This window comes from Hydra vulgaris, chromosome 11, assembly GCF_038396675.1.
Source record: "Hydra vulgaris chromosome 11, alternate assembly HydraT2T_AEP".
In the NCBI taxonomy this organism is placed as follows: domain Eukaryota; kingdom Metazoa; phylum Cnidaria; class Hydrozoa; order Anthoathecata; family Hydridae; genus Hydra; species Hydra vulgaris.
The window spans coordinates 6,212,024-6,218,802 of record NC_088930.1 but is presented as its reverse complement, the minus strand read 5'-3'; the positions used below and the strand labels follow the sequence as shown (position 1 = coordinate 6,218,802).

General features: G+C 27.9%; 1 long non-coding RNA gene across 1 annotated transcript; it reads left to right on the top strand.

Moving 5' to 3' along the window:
• The first annotated feature begins 1,295 nt into the window (after nt 1-1,295).
• LOC136087367 (uncharacterized) lies at nt 1,296-3,385 on the top strand. Its single transcript, XR_010641751.1, has 3 exons — nt 1,296-1,460; nt 1,605-1,816; nt 1,917-3,385. It is a non-coding gene; the product is annotated as an uncharacterized LOC136087367 (long non-coding RNA).
• The last annotated feature ends 3,394 nt before the right edge of the window (nt 3,386-6,779 follow it).

Here is a 6,779-nt window from a genome sequence, read left to right as displayed (position 1 = left end):
CACACACACACACACACACACACACACACACACACACACACACACATATATATATATATATATATATATACACATATACATATATGTATATATACACATAGATACACACACATATATACATATACACACATACACACATATACACACCCATACACATACACACACACACACACACACACACACACACACACACACACACACACACACACACACACACACAAACACACACACAAACACACACACACATATATATATATATATATCTATATATATATATATATATATATATATATATATATATATATATATATATATATATATATATATATAGTTCTATAGTTTGTTGGCTTTAGGAAGAGCGGAAGGAAAAAAGTGATTCTTACGCCAACACATACGTCACTTTTAATTACTTTTGACTTTCGTCCAACATTTCCGTGTTGGACGAAAGTAAAAACCATTAATTTAATTACAAATTAATCGTTTTTTAAAAAAACCACAAAAACGCAAATTTAATTGACCAGAATGTTTTTAAAAACATTCTGAATGTTTTTATAACATTTTGAATGTTTTTACAATATAAACAATGTTTTTATTTTTATTTTTTTTAATAAAATGTTTTTATTTTTATTTTTTTTAATAAAATGTTTTTATTTTTATTTTTTTTACTGTAAATCATGCGCGGAGTGTTGCTACATCGACTATCTTATAGCCTGACTCGCAAGGGAGTGCTGCTACATCGACTGACAAATAGCCTGACTCGCAAGGGAGTGCTGCTACATCGACTGACAAATAGCCTGACTCGCAAGGGAGGGCTGCTACATCGACTGACAAATAGCCTGACCCGCAAGGGAGTGCTGCTACATCGACTGAGGGTTTGGTTGGGGCAGGCAGTCTATCATTATTAAAAAAAAAAAATTCCGGTCTTGCATTTTAATTTTTACTTTTTGTCAACAAAATATCGAAAAAACTTTCGGACAACATCTAAGGGTTCTATATATATATATATATATATGTGAAGAGCTTATTTTCAAAACGCGGTAAGCGCCAATTTCGAAAAAACTGCGTTAAGTGGATAATTTTGAAGAGAAAGTTAGATACTTTCAAGTCATGTTTGTAACTAATTAATTAAGTTTAATTTTTTTTTTTAATTTAGGCTCTAAAAATTATTTATTTTCAAAACGCTGTATAATTTTTTTAGTTTATTTTCAATGTGCTGTATATTTTTTTGACCAATCCGTGCTTATATAAAGTTAACTCCACGCAAGCGCAATAGTCATATTTAAATAAAAATAATAAAGATGGCTGATTTGGATGGGTTAGATGAAAGTGTTGTGTCAACGTTAAAATCACGAAAAAAAAAAAAACAATGCTCTGCAAGAGAGAAAAATTAGTTATTTAGACATTCAAGCGGAGGAAAAATTCCTACTATATCATGTAATCATGTTTCAGGTTACTGCAAAGTCAGTTTTTTTAATTTAATGATCTTCGTATGTTGAAATTATAATTTAGTTATGAGTTTAAAGTTTTATTATACACAATGTAAGATTACTTGGTATAATTTGTGTTTATGGCAAAATAATTATTTATTGATTGACTTATTTCAGGCTCGAGATATAACAAAGGATAATTTGCTAAAACATCATACAGAAATCACAAGATGCTACTATACTGTCAATGCTTAATATAATCAGTGTTAAAAGAGTCAGAGAGAAATATAATAATCGAATAAAATTAAGAAATATGAGTATTGAGTACTTTTTATGCTGCGAGGGAATTAAAGTACAAGTTTGCCAAGCTTTATTTTGTTCAGTATTGTGTAAGTATAAAATTACTTTACTTTTAATTCAGAAATAGAATGTATATTTTGTTAAAAAAAATTAATGAGTAAAAGTTAATATTTTATTAATTTATTCCAGCCATAAAACCTGATAGAGTTTTAAGAATTGCAAGACACTGGTATGAACATGGAACAACCAGACCTGAAAATAGAGGAGGAGAGAGGAAAAAAATAGCTTTTTCTGAAAAGAAATAAGTTATTAAAAACCATATTCAGTCTTTTAATTGCAGAGCAAGTCATTATGGAAGAAAAGGTGCTCCAGGACGTAAATATTTGCCCTCTGATTTAAATGTAAAGCGGATGTACGAACTTTTTTTGGATAAAAACAATGCTTATACTGTAGCTACTGTAGGCTACCATTATTATTATGGGGTATTTATGAATCATTTCAATTTAGCTTTTGGATACCCAGCAACAGATACATGCTCTACATGTCAAACATATAAGTTGGCTATGAAAAACCAAAATATTACTGATAACCAAAAAAAATTAAAAACTGCTCTTTTCATTCTTCATCAAAGGAAAGCCAAGTTTTATAGTCTTCTCAATGATATTCATTCCAATGAGATCACTATCTGTTTTGACATGATGGAGAACCTTGTACTACCAAAATTATCAATCGGAGAAGCCTACTATTCTAGACAGCTTTATTTTTATGTCCTTGGTGTTGTTATTCATAAAGGTGATAAGTCTCAGTCTGTTAACGATATATATTTTTTTACTTGGATGGAGTGTGAAAATAGGAAAGATTCGAATATAATCTGTTCAGCTATAGAACATCTAAAAATGTTTTAAAAGATAAATGTTTCAACGCCTCGTCACTTCGATTGTTTTCTGATGCATGCTATGGCCAGAACAAAAACATAAATATGACATGTATGCTTCTAGCTCTAAGAAAACAATATTTTAATAAACTGCAGATTACACATACTTTTCCAGAACGAAGTCACTCATATCTGCCAGCTGATCGCGTGTTTGGTCGAGTTCAGCTAGATATTAAAAAAAGAGACCAAATTTTTGAGCCTAATAAATACATAAACATACTTAGCCGGCATGGAAAAGTCATGGTTTACGGGCAGAATTGGTCAGCACATGACTTTAAATCAGAAGTCAAAAAGTATGTCATGAGCAAAAAAACATTTAAAATCAGTGAAGCAAAAAAACTTCTTATAAATTCAGACAAGCTCGAAGCAGTTGCATTTAGTTACCATTCTGAGCCAAAATCACACAGTATCCTTAAAACACAGAAGAAATAGGAGACATTTAGACCGCAACGTTTGGAATTAAATAACTGTGTCAAAACTTGCTAAGACGATGTTTTTTGTCTTCTCGGTCTTGTAGGAGCAGAAGGCAGAATACTTAGTATGTATAAAACACTACTCTGTAATGCCACTGAAGATAATGCTAGCCTTAGTGAAGAAGATAGTTCATGTTTAATTTAAGATACATGTTTAATTTAAGATACATGTTTAATTTAAGATACATGTTTAATTTAAGATACATGTTTAATTTAAGATACAACTATTTAAAAAAATTTCCAGCATAACATGATTTATTTTGTTGTTTTTTTAATTAACGTTATTGAATACAAGATAAAATACTCATTAACACCTTATATATTTTTATAGTTGCACTTGTGAGTTGTTTAAAAAAAGTTGCTGATTTATATTAAAGGAGAACAAAATTTTAAGGTAGATCCTAGAATGCATAATAAAATAACATTATGTTTCATTAATAGATATATTTTTTTAATGAAATGGATATAAAGCGTTTTGTTAATAAATAATACTTGGATATACAGCGTTTTGAAACAAAACAAAAATAACCACTGAAAATATACATCGATTTCATACCGCTCGATTTCAGTAGACATTATAGTCTTATTAATAAAGTACATGTTTAACTAAATCAATAATAACTTATTCCAAAATACTTAATTTCTTTATGCAGGAGAAAAGTTCGATTTACTCAAAACCCAAAAAATGGATTTACAGTGTTTTAAAAATGAGCTCTTCATATATACATATACACACACATACACATACATACTTTTTCATAATATAATTAGATATAATGTATATAATTAAAGACTTTAGACCTTTTCAGACAAATAAAGCATGCACTAATAGATAATTTTCAAATATAAAATTTTTATAGATAGATTTAAAAAAAAATAATCTGTTTTTTCATTATTTAAAAGTAATAGTTTTAACTTTTGTTTAAACTGTTCAAGAGTTGTAAGTGTTTTAATATCATTACTAATCATCTTATTCCATACATTAGGTCCTCTAATAGTTATTGAGAACTTGGTTGACTCATATATAGTTTTGGGTTGTACAAAGTTGTTACTTGAATATTTAGTCATGTATTTGTGTTGAATTTTATTAAGTAATGGTTTTAAGATATTTGGTATTGTATTATCATTAGTTTTATACATAAAAATTAGCATATGATATATATTTATTTGGTACAAGTTTGATATTTGTAGTTTGTTAAACAATGGTCCAGAATGTGAGAAACGGTGTGCATTTGATAATAATCTAATTGCATGTTTTTGTTTGCTAAATAGCTTTTTTGTCTTTGACTTATTGGTGCTGCACCAGGCAATGTTTGCATAATTCAGATAGGAATGAATAAATGAGTAATATATGTATTTCAAACATGATTGTTCTAAGTATGGTTTTGCTTTATAGAGTAATCCGATATTTTTAGAAATTTTATTTTCAATCATGTTTATGTAGTCTTTCCAATTTATGTTTTCATCTAGAATTACACCTAGAAATTTCATTGAACATTCTCTTTTTACGATGTATTCTCCAATAATAAGTTTTGGAAATGCAAGAGGGATTTTATCTTTTTTATGGAGGCGATGAAAAATAGTATAATTAGTTTTAGTTAAATTAATTGTAAGTTTATTCATATTTAACCATTCGGTTAGTTTTAGAAGCTCAATGTTGACCGTTTTAAATAATGTTGTTATATCACTGTGAGAATAAAATAAATTTGTGTCATCAGCAAATAAAATAGAATCTAGAATATTAGAAGCTTTGCTTAAATCACTAATATAGATTAAAAATAAAAGTGGTTCTAATATAGATCCTTGAGGAACGCCGCAAGTAATTGACATATTGTTAGTTTTTTCATTCCCGAATGAAATATATTGTTTTCTATTAGATAAGTAGCTTATAAACCAAGGTATGTTTATATTTTTGATTCCGTAATTTTCTAATTTTTTAATTAAAATGCTATGATCAACAGTGTCGAACGCCTTACTAAGATCTATGAAAACACCTAAAGTGAACTTGTTTTTGTCAAAACCTTGAAAAATAATCTGAATTTGTTATACATAATGCGTTCTAGTATTTTCGAGAAGCATGGAAGAATGGAAATAGGTCTATAGTTAGAAATATTAGTATCATCTCCAGACTTAAAAACTGGTATTACCCTTGCAATTTTAAGTTTTTTTGGAAAGACTCCTTGTTTAAACGAAAGATTAAATATATACAAAAGAACTTTTTTAATATAGAAAATACATTTAACTACAACATCACTACTAACATTATCAAATCCTTGTGCTTTGTTTAATTTTAATGAACTCACAGCATCTAATAATTCTTTTTCAGTTAACTCAGCATTTTCCATACTTGAATTGCTAGGAGTCAAGTATTTCTCCTTGTTAAACTCACTGTGTTTTAATTTTGATGCTAAATTTAAACCTGCATTGACAAACACCTCATTAAATGTTTTAGCAATTATAGATTCTTTAGTAATATCTTGATGATGATAGTTTAGTTTTTTTGGAAGACCATTTAGCTTAAGTGTTTTTTTTTCCAATTACTTCTTTGATGACTTGCCACGTTTTTTGAGTATCGCCTTTAAATTTTATTATTTTATTTGAATAGTATAATTTCTTTGAAAGCTTTATAATTGATTCAAAGTGACTCTTATAATTTTTATACCTTAATTCATTTTCTTAAGTTCTTTTTTTCAGAAACGCTTCATACAATCGTTTTTTTTTTTTTGATGATTTTATTATTCCTGGTGAAATCCCAGGGTTTATAAATGTTTTAGTTTTAATAATTTTTGTTACCACTAAGAAAGCTTTATCATAGTGTTTTTTTGAATATTCGAAGGAAACTGTTATAAGCAGTATCTGCGGTTTGAATTTGTAGAATTTTATCCCAGTTTTCAGAAAATAGAGAATTATTAAAAAGTTCCATAGAAATGTCGTTATATATTCGATTTGTAATAATAATCTTTTTTTGAGGGGTGTGTTCGACAACTTTATGCGCAATTATAAATATTGGGAAATGATCCGATATATCAGATATTATTATTCCAGTTTTTATTTTATTTTTTGTATATTCATTAATTATTGTTTGATCAATTGAGGTTGCGCTATTCCTGGTAATTCGTGTTGGTTTATTTATTGTTGGAATGAACCCATTTTGAAATATGATGTTCATAAAATTTTTTAAATTTTTATTTGTGTCGTAATCAAGCACATTATAATTAAAATCCCCAACAAAAAAGACACGTTTGTCACATAAAATTTTGGTTTTGATTAAATTTTTAAAGTGTTTTTCAAAAAATTTGTTATTGCCAGATGGCGGTCTGTATACAACATGTACAATGATGTTTTTAGTGATTTTATTTATAACTTCAATCGTTAATGATTCGCAATCATTACTAATTGCACTAAATTCGGTTAGCGGTTTAAAATTTAAAGAGTTGTGGATAAAAATACATACTCCTCCACCTAATGTCTCAGAATTTCTGACTTGATGAATAACTTTATAGTTTTGTAGTTGAAAATTTGAATCTTTTTCAACTTGTTTATCTTGACACCAGGTCCCTGTGAGACAAATAATTTTAAAATCAATTTCAACACTATATAAAAAATCTTAAAATTTAACAAAATATCTTTGAAAGCTCCAAATAT